Consider the following 22,036-nt stretch of genomic DNA (forward strand, 5'->3'; position numbering starts at 1 on the left):
AAGAAAATCCACAAACAAAAAAACCCAGATGTCTTGAACATCAATATTTACAAAGTAATGCATTTGAGGCTCTCTTAATTTCTCCTTTGAACTCTGAGATTTTAGACTATTCTCAGACAACTTTTCTCAGAGTTCCAGTGCTACTAGCTTTAGCTTTTCTTTTTTTCTTTCCTTTTAAACTGAAAATGGGGATTCCTAGAGGATTAGTTGCTTCATGGTTGAAATTTTCATAAAAAAACATTCAGTGCTGTAAGATTATTGATAAAATAAACCATGTTTATATACTAGTAACATAAACTGTATTCTACAGTTTTCACATTGTTCTTATGTTTCATTTTGACATTTATTCTTCCTATTACTTTGCATATTTTGCAAGATTTTCATTATTTCTAAGCTTTCTTTGAAACCCATCAGGTATAATTTCTGTAATTTGAGAGCAAAGATTCTAATGTGGCTTTAAGGATACACACTTCAAAGTGTTGTAATGGGCCACCATGACAACACGGATCTAAGTGAAGAAACTAGTTTTGATACATTTTCTGGGGTTTTTTTAATATATACCTTCAGTACAAGAGGATCCAGGATGTTCTGATTCATCAACATTTAATGAAAAATATTGTGATTTTCCCAAAATGGCATCTGCCAGTAAATCACATTTTTAAGCAGATGAAGACAGATTGATTGCACTCCAAAAATGTTATTGCCATACTGCTGAGAAGCAAAATATATTTTTGTCATTCCCAACTGTGATTCATGATATTATTTCAACAGGCTTTCTGTGAATTACAGTTCTAAGGATATTTATTTAACAAATATTCTTCAATGTTTTTAAGAACATCAAAACATTTCTCATTGATGACATCCGCTGATGGACTTTTAATGCTATTTTTCAAAAATGTCTCAAGTTTTTTTGTCAAGACTCTCATCTTGAAAGTAAAAGTCTCATGAAGTAATTTTTTGTGTTGTAATTGAGTAAGCAGGAAAGTGATCCTCAACCTTATCATCTGTTGTCTCACCTTTTTTTGCATTGATCAATCTCATTTTTTTTTCAATGACCATTATTGCATATAAAGCTACAAAAAATTCCCTGGAACTCTGAAGCACAGAAATTGGGAGTTACCAAGATACACCTGTATTAGAGCATTTGTTGCTTTAGTATCTTCAATAAAAACCATGTGAGTTTAAGCTGATTATATAGTAAACTTCTAATGTGTAATCAATACTCTGTAAGGTATTTTCTAACACATTGAGGGAATCATTACACTTTGATCATAATTGCTGGGTAATTTCTAATTACTATCTCTTTTCTTAGCTGAAAAAACAGGACAAGTCTGCAAAATAGAACTAATTCAGCTTTGATTAAATTGAAGCTATTCACTCTTAGCACTTACTTTTAAATAGTCTAATTAATTCAGCATCTTGAATTTTTGATAAAAGAAAAATGAAAATTTTCCCATGTCAGAGGGTGATACATTACATCCAATATTTTCGTTTTCCCTTTTCAGTTTTTTAATTTTTTGGCAATTATGACTCAAGAAAATGAGTTTTCTATTGAATGAAAAACAGGGTGTGTATGAGTTAGGACTTCTGAATTCACAGAAAATTCATGGACAAGTAAAATAGGGAAACATTAAATTCTTCCTGTGCTTCAGTAGAAATATCTGTAAAATGGATATAACCTGAAAGGGCTTTGTAGCCCTCAATCAGCATTTTGTTTGGCAATTAATTAGAACTTTCACAAAGTACCAGAAGGGTGGTGTGTCAGTGAAACATAATTTTCATAGAGTTAAGGATTCATATCATGCTTTGCTCCAATACATTTGTTAGATTTGTATTCCTTTGGGAAATAATTACCATGGAAATACCACGTTTGAGGAATATTTGGACATTCAGGGCTAGACTTGTGCAGAATTACAGTAGCATCTGTATGTCTGTTTTTACTGGATGCTAATAACTGTCTTAATATCAGCAGGTGTGTTTCTGGCCTCCAAATGGGACAAGAAAGGGTTTAAATTCCCTGAGAAGTCCATAGAGGAAGGATGCTTTGAGCAAATCTAATGCATAGCTGTAGTACTAACACCAAAACACAACATGAATAGTTATTTTAGTTTATTTTGCTTGCAGCTTTATTTGTGGCTTGTTTGGCATTGGGTTGGCTAAGAAGGCCAGTGGTATCCTGGCCTGTATCAGCAATAGTGTGGCCAGCAGGATGAGGGGAAGTGATTGTCCCTCTATACTCAGCACTGGTGAGGCCACACTTCCAATCCTGTGGTCCAGTTTTGGGCCTCCAATTGTAAGAGGGACATTGAGGTGCTGGAGTGTGTCCAGAGAAGGGCAATGAAACTGGGGAAGGTCTGGAACACAAGTCTTTTTGCAGCTGAGGGAGCTGGATGTGGTTAGCCTGGAGAAAAAAAGACTTGAATGGGATCTCATTTGCTCTCTAGAACTGCCTGAGCGGAGGCTGTAGCAAGGTGGGGGCTGGTCACTTCTCCCAAGTAGTAAGAAATAAAACAAGAGGAAATGTCCTCAGGTTGTCTCAGGGAAGGTTTAGATTGTGCATTAGGAAGAGTTTCTTCATGGACAGGGTCCTCAAACATCAAAATAGACTGGCAGTGGTGGGGTCACCAACCCTGAAGCTGTTTAAAAAACTTGTAGATGTGGCACTTTGAGATTTAATTTAGTGGTGAACTTGATGGGGTTAAGATCATGGTTTGACTTCATGATCTTAGAGGTCCTTTCCAACCTAAACAGTTCTATAGTTCCATGCCATTTAAAAAAAAATAAAATGCATGTACAATTTTGCAAGCTGGAACTAGAACCCACAGTTCTCAACTGCTGTTTGACTTGTGTAACTGCTTCATCTGTAATTTCTACTTTGGGTAGGAGTTCTGAATTCTTTGCTGAACCTAAGTGAACCACACCATAAGGGATGGTGCAGGCTGGCACAGATTCATCTAGAAAATACTACCCACAGGGTCAGCTCGTTTAGCACATGTCCCAGTTTGGTGGAATAGCATATCCATAGGTTCACAGTTCCCTAGCTGTCATGGGTGGATCAGAACTTCATCTGCCATTCTGTAGCTCTGGATAAAGGCCTTTAGGTTTTGGATGAGTAGAGTTCATACATGTGCCTGAACTTCTCATTTTCAATTGAGTTGCTATAAGCAGCTCCCTATGGACTTTGTCAATCTTTTCAGGCTCTTGATTCAGTTTGCAAAGACTTGAGACACCTACATGTGTTCTCTAGATATTAAGACTTTCTTTGGATCTGCCCCTTACAATGTAAATTGTTTTTAAAATTGTGCCCCTTACAATTGTAAAATTTGACTACTGCCCCTCCAGCTAGGAGTTATTCCTTTCTTCTGGGTAATTAATTTCTATATTTTCGCACAATTGGTTTGCAGTTGGTTGTTGGGATTGAGAAGTGATTTCTTTAGTTGGACTTTTGCTGTCGACTTCACGTAGAAGTACTTTCAGAGTACACACTAAGTAATTCTGAGAAAATATTTGTTTTCTGCATAATTCTCTTTTTATATATGTTTGCAAACAAATTTGCCTTAAGTTTGAGGAGACATATGATTTCAGCTTGTCACATTTATTAAGGTGGCATTTTTTTTACTTTATACATCTGAAATATGGGTTCACATAATAATTTTAAGTTGATTATGTTTGTTTATTCCAGATGTTTTTATTTGTGTGCTCAATTAGTTCTGAGAACTAATTAAAACTGATGGAATTCAATTTTCTGTGCTGAGAAAAATATTTCTGTGAAAGTCAGTGTAAGGATGCCAAAATCGAAGAAATGTGTTTTGCACTTGACTTTCTCTTCTTATATTAATAAAATAAACCCTAAAACCAACAGGTAGTGGGGAGAGAGAGGCTTGGGAGAGAGGGAAGTCCTTGTACGGGTAACAATTTTCTTGTGGCATTTCTCTCTCTCCCTCAAGGAAAACAGATTAAAGCCCCATATAATGGAATGATACCGGTGGGAACATAAATATTGCAGTGTGATTAAACCACCAAAATACTCAGGTGATTAAAGTGCTTCAGGTCTTTCAGTTATTATTCTGTTATATCATTTCATCTCATTTCAAGATGTTGCTTTTTTCACAGTTTTTGAAGAACACTCTCGGCAACAAAATTGATTTTGTGAGGCCCATAGCGTTGTACTATTGATTTATTTTTTTATATTGCACATCCATCATCTTTGTTTTCAGACACTCCAGCAAAAATATGTATTCTTGTTATAACATCATCTGGCTGTCCCAATACTGATGCAATTAGTGCATGGAAATCTTTGTGTCTTTGACAGGACTATACTAGCTGAGAGGTACCCTTTTGACTTTTCTTATTTGAGAATTAGGTGAAGTAGATCAGACATTTATAAACAGAGAATTTGCTCACTAATGTAATCTAATTCAAAACTTAGAAATTTTAGCTAGAAATTATATTTTTGGGGGGGAATAAAAAGTCAAACCAATCAACCAACCAAACCAATCCAAACAAAATCCAAAAGCAAATAAACAATCCCCAGAACAACTGATTTTATGTTAAGACTTTCCACTGTGTTAAGTTCCCAGTTATTTTTGCTTTGAAAATGTAATCTGAAATTCAGCAAATATAAGAAATACCAAAGCTATTGTTCAAGTCTCTCTCTTCTCACTTTGTTGTGGGTATTATGATACAGTTTGTAAGAAAAAAAATGTGCCACAGTTCATAAGAAGAAATCAGATCAATATGTAATTAAGGATGTTAATAATTTTTCAGATTTAGCAGTTGTTGAGCTACCCTTGAGCTTAGTTGACACATGACAGTGATGGGGTTAGTTGTGCCTACTTTCTGCCTTTGATTCTCCAGGCCAGTGATCAGAAACCCGTTTAGGGATGAATGAAATGGGAAAGGACTTTGGCCAATATACAAAGCAGAGGTTGTCAAATGGCACTGCACTTCTTGTCTCAATGCAAAATGCCTTTTCTACTTCCATAATGCTGGGTATTGGTTAAGACATTGATATTCTGAAGTGATTTTCTATAGTGTCAACAGTAATTGTATACATTCTTTTTCACTCACAACAATCCCTGTGTATTGATATGTTGTTTCTTGTTTTTTACTTAATGTTCAATTCTTAAAGACAGAAGCAGATGCATTTCTGATGTATTTGTATGGGGTTTTTGTGATGAGTTAATAATCCATGGTCCCTGACAAGGATTCTGAAGCTTAACAGTAGTAGTTCAACTACATAACAATGATGTGTTATTGAACTGAGCTGGGGATTGTGATTTGAAATTAAATTTAAGTATGATTCCTTATATTAAGTATATTCCTAAAAATTATTCCTTAAATTCCTTATATTTCTCTTAGAAGCATGCTTAAGTATAAGGTAGTAAAAACAATGTTGATCAATTTATTATTTTATGTACTTTAAGAGAGCAGAAATTCTAATTAGACATAAAAAGTTCTGAATATTTCTGTAGCTAGCAGAGTGTTAGGAAAAGCATAAAAAATTTAGCAAATAATTAAGGAATGAAACTGAATGCAAAAAATGGAAATTTTTGTTCAAAGAATGTTCTCCCGAAAACCTCACCTTTGTGTCTGTCAGCCCTTCTTTTTCCTCCTAGCATTTTCCCACATTTTTCATTCCTTACCTAGTGTCATTGTATTTTATGTTAGCCCTACTTTTGAAGACTTTACTTTTAATTTTGTAATCTACTTTTGAGAATAGAAAATTCTTTCCATTTTGCTGGTTTACTATTATTGTCAGTGTCTTTGTGTAAGAAGGAAGAGTCCTTCACCAAATGCCACCAAAAGTGAAATAAATTTTAAGAATTAACTTAAGAATTACCTTTAAGCATTAACTCCTGCTCCACCAAAGCAAATACGGAGGGAGCATTACAGAGAAAAGTAAATTTTTTATTACATCTATCCAGTAAATTAAATATTTAATAAATCTAACCTCACTGAGGGAGGTATAATGCAAGAAAACCGTATAGATCTCTTTGGAACTGAGAAAGAAAATTACCTAGTCTTTTCATTGTAGAGGAAGTTCCTGAAATTACTGTAGCTAAAGGATATTTCTCTGATGTACATGAAGGTACTTCTGAGGATTTTTTTCTTGAGATGATTTTCCTTCTTGTTATCATTTTTATACTTAGAAATTTCCATCTCTTCCTTGCCATTGTCTCAGAAGTTGTCCATCTGTGTGTTGTGATTTGATAAGCAAAGTGAGTATACTTTTCAGCCATGCTGGCTGGACTGAGTGTGCGTGATAGAAAAGAAGGAATAAAGACATATGCCAAGATACCTGAATCTCAAAATACAGAGGCTGTATTTTGGTTTGAGGAGAACCTAACGCTAAGAAAAAAGCTTTACTGATAAATATGAGTATGATGTTAAATGCTGATCTATACTTTAAACTATACATTCTATATTGTATTCCTGACTAGCAATGGAAAGAGACAAAATGTATTCAGAAAGGTTGGATATGTGAAAGTTTCATCTTTGGAGCAACCTGTCTCCACTGATTGCAGGGAGAGCCTGGAGAGGTTAGCCTTTTTAGGGGCAAAATTAACTTTGGTGCTCTGTCCATGGGTTAGATTTCAGAGAGAAGCAGACTGTCCCAGTAAATTAATCTATCACAAAAATCACAATTGCAAATCAAAATTAAACAGTGGAGCGGTCATAACGGGAAAATCCTCAGAGATGCTCATGATTACAACTTAGAAAAATAAATGTAAGGCATATGGATAATCTGAGTTGCAATTGCAGTCTCTGTAATAAGAACATTATGTGGTATGCTATTTGAGCAGCACCACAAATAGTATTCACAGGCATTATGAAAAGGCAGTTTCCCTGTGGCACCAGAGACATCCATGTTAGGCCCCAGAATCTCTTCTTGAAAGATTGTTTGTATTTTCTTTCTGTTAAATGAACTCACACATGCCTTATTTAACCATCTGCTAGTAATGCAAACAGTTTGATGAAATCAGACATGAAAGTGAATGATTTTGTCGCCTTGGAATACTTTTTCTTTGATGTAAACAAACACTGTCATAGGGAAACTACTGTGTCATAATCCCTCACCAGGAAGAGATCCAGATTTAAAAGATCAGTAGTGGTTGGTATACACATATTTCTGTGTGAAAGGGAAAATCATGGACATTCCATCTGAAATAATGCATGTGTAAGGATGGAATCAGAAAACATGAGAAGTGTGTGTGTGTATGTGTGTGTTCATGCAAATTTTATTTTTTTAATGAAGGCAGATCCTCAGTGAAGATTCTGTTAAATTGTTCCTGCAAGTTTAGCAATTTAAAGTTCTATTGAGGAGATGCAAAGATTATTTCCTGTATTCTTGAAAACTAAACAGAGGATCTATTCTACATATTTTTATTGAACTTACAGAATGTATTCTTGCTTCTGTGGCTGAAACTAGTAAGTAGTGAAGTGTCATTATTTCTTGTACGTAATCCCAGAAAAATCCCGTGTAACTCAAAGTAGGACCAGAGACTTGTTTGTGGAGGCCAACTGCAAAACAAGAATTGTGTGTGTGGCCTTGAAAAAAAACCAAAAAACTCCTTTTAAATTAGGTTTCAAAATATTGCATAACTTGAATGGCATATATAGTATAGGTGTGTTGTACATTTCAATATAAATAATAGAGTATATGATCATGCAAGAAGAGTATCCCAAGCCTTTGTTTTTGGTTTTTTTCCCCTGAAGACTTTTCTTTTTGGAAAATAATAAAATTTTAAAAGTCTTTATATTTACATTATAATATTCTTTATCTAAAACATACAAAATGCAGGTTGCTATTTGTTTTGTGTTCTGTCCTGATTTAATAAATAAAGGTGAACCTAAATAATAGTTCAGAGAGTCTGGAATAATAATTATAATTAATATAAGTCTGGAATAATAATTCAGAGAATCTGGAACTATATTTTGTGGGAATCTGATTTTCAAATTTGAAATGCTGGTAATTGAGAGAAACTTGCTAGACCCCCTTTTCCTTACTCTGGTTAGACACAAATGTTTTCTGCATTGCCTTCATAAAGCCATGTTTTTCAGTCTCTTCTTCACAGAAAAGGGAATTTAATTTTTGATCCTCAGAAGTTTAAAGTACATCTTCTTACTATATAATACAAAAATTAGCATCTATTATTCTTACACTGTGAGATATTACGCAGTACTCCCAGCTTGTTTTTTTTGTGCTTAGGTTCTGTACTGAAAACAAGTAGTGACCATTTGATTTTTTCACTGCAGTGTCTGGATTTGGGTGGCAGCAGAGACAATGGGGCTATATTCTTACTGCTAATTTGAAAAAAAATAAGAAATAGTCAGTTCAAGCACTGGTTCCCTGATCATCCACTTAACTGTTAGCACTGTGCCTGGCATGGATTTGGCCTGTGCTGAGTGGCACAACTGAGACAAAATTTTTTATCTATGAAGCATAAACAGGGTGATTCCTCCAGCAGATAGTGTGGAGAAAACTTTTGTGGCCTGGCTACTTTCTTCCCCTGGTAAAAGACACCTGGGCAATCTGAGTAGTTAAACAAACAATGGTCCTCAAATATCATCCTACCTTTAAATTGTCTGTATACTCTTTGGCAATTAGAAATGGCTGGAATATATTCAGATTCTTCATTGATTTGTTCTGTTTATGGGTTTGCATTAATTAGATACAGAAATTCAGACAGCAAAAGTTGCATGTTAAAACACCTGATAGGGTATTTTGAAGAGTAAAGACAACTGTATTTCAGTTGAGAATCTGGATAATGCAATAAAAATATATCAAGACTTTTTTGTAATGTTTAATCATTAAAAAATATCAACATTGCTTTTCCTTTTTTTATATTTGTGGACTTTTTACTTTTGATCTAACAGAAGTACTTCTTATAACTGCAGAAGAAATATATTCTGCTTTGATGAGTGCCATTAGATATACAAAGTATGTTAGTCCGGGGCAGGATTCTGCACACATTTACTCTTCTATAGTTAATATTTCCCGTGCTTTGTCCAGTGCAATTGTATGTCAACATTGGAAGAGAAAGGTCCCCCTTGTTGCATTTTTTAGAATGACAAGCAATATGCTATTTATGTAGAGGAGCCATACAGAGGCAATGGCTCCACTTCCCATATCCTCATTCACATTGAGGCAACTTTTTACAGTTATTGATCCCAGTGAAACAGTTGCCAGGTGGAAACAGAGGATTTCATAAAGTCGAGGCCTGTTCAAAATCTTAATGAGAACAGAATCTGATGCTAACCGAAAGCAGAAGTGTTTAAGTGCAGAAACCCACATTATCAGATGCAGTGACAATCACCGTGCCACATGTCATGTATCTGAACACTAATTATGTTAGATATGCATATATTAATATTATATTATGTTTCCTTTTACATAAAATTATCTTCACATTGGAAGTAATTGTGAGCATACATGTTTTAATTCCTGTTTTGATTTTTGTGTAACACCTATCTCTGGCCAGGACAGGAACAAACTGTACCTTTTCTACTATATGTTTCTAGCCAGAAATCCCATTTAGCTGCTGCTATATCATCACTATAGCATTAAACTATAATTGCTTATCTTCCACAGTAGGCCTGCATGTGTTTTCAATATAAAAAAAAAAAGTGAAATTTTATGAATTAATGACAAACTATAGGCAAGCTCTTTAGCGATTTCAGCTCTGTACCTGGGTAACTTTCTGGTCTCAGAAATTTTTATGGAATTTACCACTGGGTAACTTCACTGCTTTTCTTTCAAGAAGAGGCTTCCTTTGAAATTTAGCTCAACCACAAATTTGTGATTTCCCACTGTGGTTTGGGGTAGACTGAAATTCAAACAGGAAGTGGGAATGCTCTTAAAAATCCATCAAAACTGGGGACTGAGATGCAAAGCTTAGCATCTGGGTGAGTACATATGTGATGAAATGACATTGTGAAAATCAAGAGTCTTTCACAGAATTTATATGAAGTGTACAAATTCCAAATATTTAAGCTTATAAATTATGAGAAATTCTATATTATAGATACATCTAGTTATTGTCAAATATCTTTAGAGAGGTGTTAATTTTATTTCAAGACCTTACTCACTATGGAATTTATTTTAGTTCAAAAAAATAACATAAATGATAGCATTATTGTAGGGGGAGTACTTTTAAGGAACTGCTAAGTTAGACAGGGAATGACCTTTGTGTTTTGGCGCAGGAAATAAAAAATTAATTTCAATAATAGAGTCTCCTATTCCAAAAGTAAAATCCTGATTTATGTCCACATATTTTCATATTTTTAAAAGTTCTTTTCTAATAGATTACTCTGCTCTGAAGAAAAAAAAAATGGAGATTAATTGCAATTAATAATAAAATTTCATTTTTTCTGGTATAGATCTAATGTAGATCTAACCTATGTCTAGAAGTGCAACTAGAAGTGCATTGATCTGGAAGGGTAAAAATTTACTTTAACTTGGATGTTTTCTATACTTCCAGTTTGTTCTCGTCAGTATTTATGTTCTTTCACTCTTGAGGACTTGCAGGGATATCTCAAATTTTTTCTCCTTTCTTCTATGAGGAAAACATTGTAAACTCCAGATTTCCTACTTTAGATATGAGAATATATTAAAACCAGGAACATTTTATAATACTTAATTAAAAATCAAAGAATTTTTACTTATTATGCTGTTTCTCTAAACACCGCTATTTTGTAAACTTTATGGAATTTTACTTACTGAGAAAAACTATTTGAAGGGCCTCTTTGGTTCAATTTAAATAGCAGCTTTGTTACAGAGTAGAATACTACATTAGGTCTACGGTAGTTTTTTCTCTTTTGAATTCATCACTGTTTGAGTCATTGTTTAAAATCTAGTTCTGCTTGCAATGTCATCCAGGAAAGAATGTGACAAACAATTCCCTACTGTTATGCGATAAACTTATTTTTTTATTTATATATCCTTAGTACTTGTTGATTTTGCTTTATATATTTTCCATTTTAGTTGCAAATGCTTTTGTAGAAAATCAAAATAAATAGTTGTTGAGAAAAAAATATGTTTAATAATCTTTATAATTTATGTGCTGGTGTATATGTTTTTTATTTATTTATTTACATGAAAATCTAAATACATGTAAGCAAACCCGAAAGAGATTATTCTATTTTTTTATTCTCATGTTACTGTTAATTTTCCTTTTTCCAGCACTTTTAATTGTGGTTTGAAATCTCCTAATCTGCTGCAGCAACACTAGAAGATGAATTACAATGGTACTTTAGCCTTCCATAAAGAATTTTCATTTGTGCACAGATTTTTTAAACTTTTATTTTAGATTTTAAGTGTTTACTGAAGTGGAAAACTGTTTCCACCACAATACCTATCTGTAGTTTATTCTTTAGAAGATGAACAGCAGGGATTAAAATTAAACTGGTGATAAGATTTTACATGATTAATTGCAGAAGAAGATTAGAGCCCCAATAAACTAATTACCAGAGAAGCTCCTGAGTGTGTTATTTTGCTATGCAGGCTCTGATAAATAAGAAGTGATTGGGGAGGAATGGTGATGTCAGATTTCACAGTAGCTGAGTTTACATTTTTGCCTTAATTTTCAATGCATTCTTTATTAGCTTTTATTGCTCCTTGCCTTACATTCCTGTTAGTTACTCCTGTCCCCAGTGATTAAGCACTGTCTAATAATTGGGATTGGTTGACACTAGGAAAATATCCAAGACTGATTCTGTGGACATTAATTGCATGTATGTATATGCCTGTGTATGTATACTTACACATATACAGATGGATGCACAAACACACTTATGTTAATGGGTATGCACAGATGCTGCCCTACTCTTCTGGAAGAAATTTCTTACTTTTAGCTTGTAAAAGAATTGAAGAACTTGCTTATCCAGAGTTTGTGCCATATCTCCTTTGAAGAGGGCTTGTTGATGCCAGTTGTGAAGTAGAAAAGATAGTACTACAGTGCTGTTTCTGGGCTATTGACAGTTTTCCACATATTTTGGGGGCTGGTGGTGTCAAAAACAGAGTGACAAAACATTGTGACAAGACCAAGTATCTTGGTAATTCCTTGTGTTAATATAGCCATCTGCTGCAGGATACAGATCACAAAAATTAGAATGAATTTCTATATGATAACATAGATATTACATGAGAATCTCTTTAATGTATGGATCTTTGACAATTGTATAGGAAATGCTGTAAATCTAAGCCATCAGATTCTTTAGTCTTCAAGGTGCCCATTTTTCAAAGTGCTGGTTTGTATGTTATGCTGTATTTTGGAAGGGAAGAATGATACCTCTCAAGTACTGAGTCCTCCGAAGCTACCTAGACCGAAATCCACCTGACTGTTACACCGTATTTTTAACCATGTTTCAGCCCTTCTTAAGTGTCTGCAATGTTTTCTTACTTTTATAAGTTGTATCTTTGTTAACTCATGTCTACTTCTAGGTTCAGATTTTAGCAGAGGATTCTAGGATTACCTGCTGCAGAGAATATTAAAACCCTTATAAACAAAGAGAAATTGCTCTAGAATCCAGTTGCTCAGTCATACGTGTCTTTCAGGCATCTGAAGCCATTATTAATTGACCTCGGTAGCTTCATTAAAAAGAGATAGAACAACTTTCATTTGTGTCTCAGTACAGATGGTGATAGCCCCAGAACTGTTGCTTCGAGCCAGAGATCACAAGCTGTTTAAAGCAGAGCATATCCCTCGATATACTTCCCACTGCTCATGGGCCATTAACAGTACTAAGTTCCAGTGGGAAAGTGGGCTAGTCGAGAACTCTGCTTGGCTGCTTTAGGGCAGAGCCTGTGTTATGCAGTTTACTGCACTAATTATATACTCTTGATGAGCTCATTAGAGGACAATAAAGGAAAATGAAAACAGTTTGCAATATGTGTGGTCAAATTAGCCACACAGAGAAATTACAGTCAGTACTTAAATGCTGTATAGCAAGTGTCCATTAAAAAAAATGTAGACACTCGTGTATGTACACTGTAATGATGCCTAAACTAATTTTCTTTAATGTGTTTATTTTTCAAATTGGGAATTGGATCCTGTTTCTATCTGATTAGAATGCAAAGGAAAGACTTAAATGAGGCAGACAACAGGGTATTTATAACCATGTTCTTCATGGAAGTTTTTAATTATGCAGATCTGAGGTGGTGGTCAACTTGCAATGTTTTAGGGTTCAAATCTTATCTCCAGTTAAGAAAGAGACTATTTTTAAATTGATAGACTGCTTAAGACTGTCAATTTAAGACTATCCACTTGAGATTGTCTGTTTAAGTCTCCATTTAGGACTGTTCTATATACAGTTGAGTGAAAATAAATTGCATTTAAGTGCAGTTCATGGTAATTTGAATTTCATAAACACTTTCTGTGTACACATATGTACACTAATTCATAAACAAAGTATCAGAATAGACAGAAGCTGATGGTGGTACTTAATTGCAAAGGATCTTTCTTCTCTGTGGGTGTAAAAAAGTTTATATGTGCAAGTTATAAACAAGGAAAGTACAGTAGAGGTAGACTTATTTTACAGCTGCAGCCAAATCTGATCAAGATGGTTCTACAGAAGACAAATGAGGGACCTTTGCCCAAACTGCTCAAAAGTTGGTTCACTTGTGTGTGTCATCGTTCCTTGCCCCAAGCCTGTGAAATACCTCAGAATTTTAATCTTTCTATTTAACCTGGCTCATTCTAACAGAAGTTAGTTAAGTAAGGATTGCAGGTCCTTTGGGGGACTTGATGGGGGAACTACTTTCAGTGAGGATTAGTTACTTAATGGATATAATGGTCACCTGTGAGCCTACAGTTTATCTGTCAGGCTCAGCTTACCCAAAATGGGGTGTGCCATTAATGCATAAATTGCTCAGAATTACATTGTTGGGGGTAAACCAGATTCCTGATGCTTTGACAAATTGAAATTATTTTGTAGAAAGTTTTCAGCAAAATTTGTATGAAATTTCAGCTCCTTTGCAATGAGACTTGTAAATGAGATTTGTAAATTTGTAAATGAGCCTTCATGTGCTTAGACCAGAGATTTTATAAATCCTTGCTATCCTGAAATTTCTTTTCTATTTGGTTTATTGTAGCTTTTCCACTACAGTTGTTTTCTCTGTTTTTGATTGATCTGCTATAATGAAATTCTCTCAGCATAAGCTGGAAATATCACATACCTATGGAGTCCAGATGAAGCAGCAGATTTGGTGTCTTTATTGATATAGGCCTGTTTCATTAAGGAAATAACCTGATAGGCCCCCAAAATGCTTTTTTTCATGCTATTCTTTCTGAACTAATCCAGCGATGTGAAAATCTGGGATGAATCTGTATCAAGAATTCTCATATATTTGTAGATTTTTTCATTGTCTGACCATTCACTGTGTAGCTGTAATATTGGCACTTATGTAATGCTTAAACACTTTGTGTTTTTCAAATAAGCTCCCTCACTTCATTTCTTCTTAGAAAAGAAATTTGACTGAATTTTATGTTAGAAGAGCTAATTCTTGCAAATAAATGTAAAGAACATATAAAGAATATATATCATTTTTATGATGCCTAACTGTAAAATAAAAATCTCAGTAGATGCTTTAAGGAGAATTTATTTTCTGAACTTAAATATATCTTGAGATATAACTGTTGAACAAAATAAGTAGTTATATTTTTTTTATTGCCATGAACACAAAATTATGTCAGTGAGAGAACACCAAATTGCATGCTAGGTGGAAACCAACTGGATGCTTTAATCCTTGTTATAACCAGAGGCTTGATCTGGTTTTGGAGGGCTGTTGTTGTTGGGGCTTTTTGGTCACATAAATTAAGATTGATTAAAAATAATTTTCTTTGCTTATTATTACTTCTAATACTGAAAATTTCTCCAAAGCAAAAATAATCTGATAGAAAAGCATAGGAAAATAGTCAGAAGTAAACTATTGGGCATGTAGTCACTGCTGGATGAGTGGAATGGGAACTAAAACTCTCATTTGCACAAACAGGTGCAGAAGTCCATTAGTCTTAAGGTTCAGAAAAGTACATGAATTAACTTTTCCATTGTATAGAGTACAAAGCATGTCTTTATGATCAAAGCTAGGTAACAGTAACTCCATTTATACCAACAAAAATAACAGAGATCAACCTAAGCAGATTGTATGTTGCCAGAACAATCACTATTTTTAACTAATATATAAATTTTATATGCAATATATAGATCTAAATCAGAATTTCTCTGTTTTCCTTGGTTTTTATATTACCAGTCTAAGAATTTCTAAAGCAAAAATAGTATAAAATATTTTTTAAAATGCCTTGTGGACAAAAATGACACAGTAAATTTTTTGTTAAGTTGCACATTTTTAAGGTAATGTATGTGTAGTTTATTATTTGCTCTTCAATAAAATATATTTTATTATATTATTATATTATTATATTATTATATTATTATATAATAATATTTATTGTGTTATTATCATAATTTGATCAACTATTAATTTTAAAACTTTAGATTTTCCAGTGTATGCACTATTGTAATTTTTCAGGGTGCATTGTAAGGGTGCATCCATGCTTGTGGAGTAGGTTATCAGAAAGTACATACTAAAAAAAAAAGTAAGTCAAATTATTTTGTATTGCTCATATCCAACTAACTGAATTCCATTCTAAGCTGGAAGGAATAACTAGGCAAAGCTTCAAATTGTGAAATCACCACTATTTTTTACCAAAACTGTATTTTTCTAAATCATTTTCAGTTATGGATTATCAAAGAAAATTGGCTCAGTTTTTCTTTGGGATAACTGGACCATTTCTTATTTTTCACTAATTAGCCAAAGTTCTTTTAATCTAAAATGAGCCTTACTGGTTTCCGCAAACCAGAAAATTAACTGCACAAAAAACTTGAGAGCCTACATCTGTGTGAAGAATGCAATGTATTTTTTAAAACACCCCATTGTTACCAGTAGATTAATTTATTGCCCCTTTTTCTTTCCCCTGCACTTGGTGCCTGCTCTGGGTGGCACTGCAGTCCAGAGAATTCTTTTCTGTGGTGGCTGGCTGTAACTGCAAAGTTTGTGGATTTTGTGGGCTTCCTTTAGAAGGGCAAGTAGAGGGATCGCCAGAGAGAGAAGGAATAGGGCTACTTCAGACAGGACCTACCAGGGAAAATGGCTAATTTAGACTGCATAACTCTTTAGCACTCAATGTTACTAAATTTCTTCTGTCATTATTCTTATAGCTTTGTTGCCTATCTCTTACAGTGTTAATATTTTTTGAAACTTAGGTCATAATATCCTTCCAAACTTAGTAACTGGAGAACAGTTAGACCCAGGAAGGATTCCCATTGATTTTAGCTTTAATGAGAATTGGATCAGCCCATAAATGAACAATTTGTATAGCCTTTTAATTAACTGAAGTGGCCAAGTTAGTCATCACAACAGAATCACAGGACTATGCATACACTTGGTGATTCAGTTCGCCTAACTGAAGGTCTACATGTGCTATTAGAGGATATAATTCACGTTATCAAAGTGTAATCTGGACTATTATCTGAATCAATAATCATTTGAAACGAAAGAAGACCCTTTTTGCCAGAGTGCAGAGAACCACAGGTTCAATAATGAAATGATTGACTATACACTTCAAAGAAAAGGCAGTTAAACTGCACAGTGTGCTCTGTACTTGGACAAAACATTAGAGACTGGAGTTACATTTACTCAAATCAAAAACTGAAAATAAACTTTGGTACTGTACCAAAGCCTTTCCCCATGTGCTGGAAAATAGGTGCATAAAGCCATTTTCTATCTGGCTGCTACATTTTACTGCTATGTTTTACAGTCCAGATTTTGTATTTTAAGGACTACACTGTATATCCAAGGCTTAGAAATTCTTTGGCACTTCAAGACTGAGTCCACCTGTTCAAAGTGCACTAGTGTTATAAATTGCATTTGTTAGAAATAGATAGTGGTCGTCAGTCTTAGCTATTGAAGTCAAGTGCTTTATAATGATTTTTGTAACTAGAACAGCATTAGTAATAATCATTCAAGGATTATTAAAGTATTTAATATAAATTATAAAATATAAATAGTCATTATTTTTTAGTTTCCACTTCCATGAAAAAACTACAAATTAGAACAGTGAGACTATAATTCTGAGAGACTGTCTCTTGAGCTGCAGAATTTTAAATTCCAACAAATCTCAGCAAATACCTGAAGTAAAATCAGCAGCTTTTCCTCATCAGGAGTTAAAGACACTTCAAAAATCTTTTGAGTTTTGCATAGGTTTCATGCTGATTCACCTGAGGTGCTTAGCCATGAACAAGAAGTAAGGTGTCTAAACAACACTAGCCAATCCATGAGTTTGATTCAGATGCTAAATTCTGCCTGAAGTGCTATAATGTAATCAGATGATTATGTACTTATTGCTGTAATTTTTAATACATGCAGAAATCGATATTTTAGATCTACTGATATTAGTGACTTTTATTGACTCCAGGGCAAATGGAATTAAGCCTAGAGCATAGAAGATGGTATGAACAAATATTTATATGATGTTAGATATTGTGAATCTTGTGGAACAAAGTAGTTCAAGTACTGAGAACTTTATGAAAGTCAGTGCTTTTTTTACATGTAAACTATTTGCAAACTTTAGTTTGCTAACTAGTTTTTGGACAAATATAGAAAATAATTCATAAATAAGGGACTAAATTATAACATTAGCAGGGAACTGATTCCCCATAACTATTTGTTAAAGTAGCTACCAAAACCTAGCAAGTATGGATTTGAATTTCTCCTTGAAAACAGAAAGCAGATCTGAAGTGCAATATCTTTTGACAATGTTTTTTCAGGGTTTTTTTCAGGTCTTATTCCACTAAGTACAACAATATTATTATATTATACAACATAAAAATATTTCTTGGTGCAAGAACTTGAATTTCAATGTTTTATGTTTTTTGTTTAGAGTTGAAAATTCTGCATCTTATCTGTGTCAGCAAGCATGTAAATAACTGATGTGAACTAGAGCAGAGTGGGAAAATACAAACTAATGCATAAAACCCAGGCTAATGCATAATATAATGATCAGAGCAGTTTCAGTGTGAAGTAGGAAATGCAGATATAAATCCTGTCAATCTGAGAAGAAACCCTGAGTGTTTCAGTGTGCTGGGTGATTCTCTGCCCTTTTACAGGTACAGGAGAAGCTGCCACCATCTCTTTCTAATTTCTGAAGTTGAATGTCTAGTCCTTAGTTCAATTTGCTTCATATAGTTTAAAATGCATAAGATGGAGATAATAATCTTCCCAATTTTTATTGCAATGACATCTTTTTAAGGAGATCCAGATCTGCTTTATAAGAGATAAAAAGTGAAAGTGATCTTTATTTTTTTGTCCTGAAGGAGAATGCAGCTTTAAGATGATTTCAAGACCTAACATCTTATTTTTTTTTAATTGAAAGATCATCTTACATGACTATGAACATTAAAAAAATCTTTCTTTTTTGCTGTTAAATTAAAAAATGATAGGCTCAAAGCTATGTTGCTCATACTAGTCATCCCTGGTTGAGATTCAGAGCTGTGTATTGCTAGGCTTGAAGCCAAATTTACACTCAGCCTACTTCAGGTGGCACCTAAACATCCTTGTGCATGGTCACAGTAGCTTGTCTGAGATACTGTATGCATTTCAGTATTATATCCTAAAATGCTCTTTCTCCCATATATAGCTGGTTTGCCTCCCAACCCCTGTGTTGCCTGAAGAGGACCTCAGAAAATAAACCATGGGCCTCATTTCTTGAGGAGTTGCTTCCATTCTTTGACAATTAAGTTCCATTTTCTGTTAGTGAAACATAGGATTAGATACCTGATTTAACATCCCCAAAGTCTACAACCTTTGGCCAGAAAATATAAGTACTTTTTTGAAATTCTATATACCAAATTTAATTTCATGACATCTAAAAGTTCTCTTTTGCTCCAAAACCAGAAAGGGAATAAATATTTTAAGTGAGAATTTTTTTTTTCTTTTTGCATGTTCTAAGGTTGTCTGTCACTCAAATCAGCTGAACTAGGCATTAATGGATTCAAAAATACATTGTCATTCTAGATGAATCAGATTTGTCAGGAAGCTCTCTCAAAGGTATCTCTCCATTACAATTTTATAATATATGGTAAAAGGATATACAGTAACAGGAAATAAAAATCCATTCAAGGCTGACTTGTGTTCCAGAAAGACTCCATCCTATGCCCTTTTGATATCTTCAGCTATTTTGTCAGGTGTATTCTAAAATTAAGGTAATAATGTTGAAGGACATAAGCTAGTACCTATAGTGTGGTTGGATGCCTTCTCATGAAGAAGCACATATGCTGTAGGTAACCAAAATAGTTTAAATCTTTGCCTGTATATGAATCTTTATTTTATTTTGTCATATGTGGTATAGATTTTAAAAGCACACTGTTATTTTCATTTGCTTGTTCAATGAAATGGTCATTCTTCTTACCCACAAAGTCCAAATAATGAACTAATTTATTTCACATCAAACTGACATGGTGTTTAATTGCAATTAGTTTTTTATTAGTCATCTAATATTAAGTAGTGTTAGTCATCATACTGATACGTTGTTGTTATGATAGCATGCATTCCAAACAAAATGACCTAAAGGGAATCATAAAATTCGGGTGAAGTATACTAGATTTCCTAACTCATCCCCAGCTAGTGAAGTACCTCGTACAGTATGTTAGAGGCATAACTGAGAGTAGTAATAAAATATTAATAGTTTTCTTTTTCACTTCTGAAGTGTAGCATCCATTTATAAATAGGCTATGCATTGATATTACATATTAAATTTCCCCATGTGTTTTGTCTCTTTAAGTAAATAATGAACTTAAAGGTAGGTAGGACTTGTAAGGAAGAAACATAACTGGAGAGGGCTAACTTAAAATGCAAATACTTCCATGACTAAAAAGTAATTATAATTTAAGGAATAAAAATGCTACTGCTATTTTTTATTGGACCAAAATAAAATTGAGAAATTCTATAGCTATTACTTGAGGTCAGACAAGCAGATTTTTTTGTACTGCTTCCCCAGCATATTAGCTAATATAAAGTTAGAAAGTTTGGAAAAGGAAGTTAAAAGTATGACCACTTTTAAAAGTGGTCATACTTGATATCATTTAACTGAAAATATTTAAGCAGAAAGGATATTACAGAATCTAAGTCCTGCAGTATGCAGAAAATGCATGCTTGACCAATCCAAGAGGCTGAAAGTGCTTAAAGAATTTCTACATTAATTAGAAATCCTAAATTACATTGGCATATATATTATTTATAACAAGGCTGCTACTGTATCATCTTTAGTTACTAAAATGCAGCTGAGCATTTTGTTATTTGTGTAAACATGAACAATGAAAAGATTGTTTATTCCCAGAATGGGAGAGAAAAGTATTCTAATTACAGTTTGCATTGTTTTGCCTGTGGGTTCCCCAAGAGCCAATCCCTGATGGGAAGCTGCTGTCTCACATTCAGTGATGCATGAACTCAGGCTCTTTGTTCTGCAATAGGAAAAAAAAGTATCTATGCAGTGCTATTTCTTGACTACTGCATGTAAAAGGTTATTGTACTTGATTCCTCTGCATCTGCGCAGAACTGACACAGAATCTGTCCTTTTTTTTCTGCTTCTGCATGTAACTATTGTTAGGTTCTTTCTTCTGTTGTCAAAAGACAGTGGAAATAGGGTAGAATCAAATTTTACTTTCTCTGGCAATGAAAGAAAAAGTTTCTGAATCTATACATTGATATCTAAATAATTGCCTATTATGTAGACTGTTCAGAATATGTAGATGAAGGGGAAAGTTTATAATCACCTATTCCTTTGGGAAAAATACAAAAGCTAAACCAAGTGCCACCTAATGTTATCTTATTTACAGGTCATACGAATTTATTTTCATTTTTGACAAAGTATTGAAGTCACTTGTGAGCATATAAAAGAAACCCCTCATACTGAAGTTCTCTTGTAAACTGTTCTCCAAATAATTAAATAATATGGAAAAATGTCAGAAGACAAAATAAATGTATTTATTCCAGCCATATCTTCCCACAGCGTGACATGTCATGTGAAAACAACATTAAGCATTTTATGCCATCTGTGCTGGTTGGGGATACATTTACAAGCATGTCAATGTGGAATATTCCTTTTCAAGTTAGACACAGTCATGTTATAGCAATAAGCACCTAAATAGAGTGATCTACAAAAGCAGATCACCATTGATATTTGATTCACTTACATTCACTCCTTGAGCTTTGTTCCATCTTTGAGAGATGGAGCTTGTTCATCATGCTGTCATTCACAGTTTTATACAAATACAATGATACTAAAAACTGTTGTTTCTGTAGTGAATAGATTTTAATGAGATAAATTCTGAATACTAAATATTAACAACATTTAAGTAAAATATTAGTGTATCTTAAAAGAGATGCTTAATAATTTTATAATATTTTTCAATATTATGCTATAATATATGCCATAATTTATTTTATGCATTATTATAGATACTATATAACATATATACTATTTATTTTTGTAATATTTTTAAACACTAATAAAATGTAGGAAAACATTCAGAAAAATGCCATAATTTCCCAAGGCATGTACATAAAACATTTAGTAGATATAAGAAGTCTTAGCTTCTAGTTGAACATTACTGACTGCCATTGTATACCCAGTCTCCATAAGTGTTCTGTAGAATCAAAGACTATATTGTTTCAATGCACATGTTGTGTAAATTGCATCTTTCAAGTCACTTTCTCAAACAAGCCAGTGTGTATTTGAGACTTGTTACGTGCAATTATTACCAATGAAATCACAATAATTTGATGTCTACATTTTTCCTGAATTTATTACCACTTAAGAAATAGTTTAAAAGAAAAAAATTGCAGATCAAAATGTCTTGATTCTCTACTTTGTCCAAGTAGAGCTTTCATACCTCTGGCAAAAGACCTGCTGAAAAGTGATTTGAAGCTCCCTCACTCAGGAGGTCCATCTTCAGCATAAGGTCTATCCACAGAGAA

The 22,036-nt window shown here is 33.7% G+C and overlaps 1 protein-coding gene across 4 annotated transcripts in view; it reads left to right on the plus strand.

Annotated features, from left to right (window-relative positions):
• PACRG (parkin coregulated) overlaps positions 1 to 22,036 on the plus strand; it is a 214,769-nt gene that overhangs the window by 125,045 nt on the left and 67,688 nt on the right. The window lies entirely within an intron of this gene.

The sequence above is a fragment of the Molothrus aeneus genome, chromosome 3 (genome assembly GCF_037042795.1).
Source record: "Molothrus aeneus isolate 106 chromosome 3, BPBGC_Maene_1.0, whole genome shotgun sequence".
NCBI classification, from domain to species: domain Eukaryota; kingdom Metazoa; phylum Chordata; class Aves; order Passeriformes; family Icteridae; genus Molothrus; species Molothrus aeneus.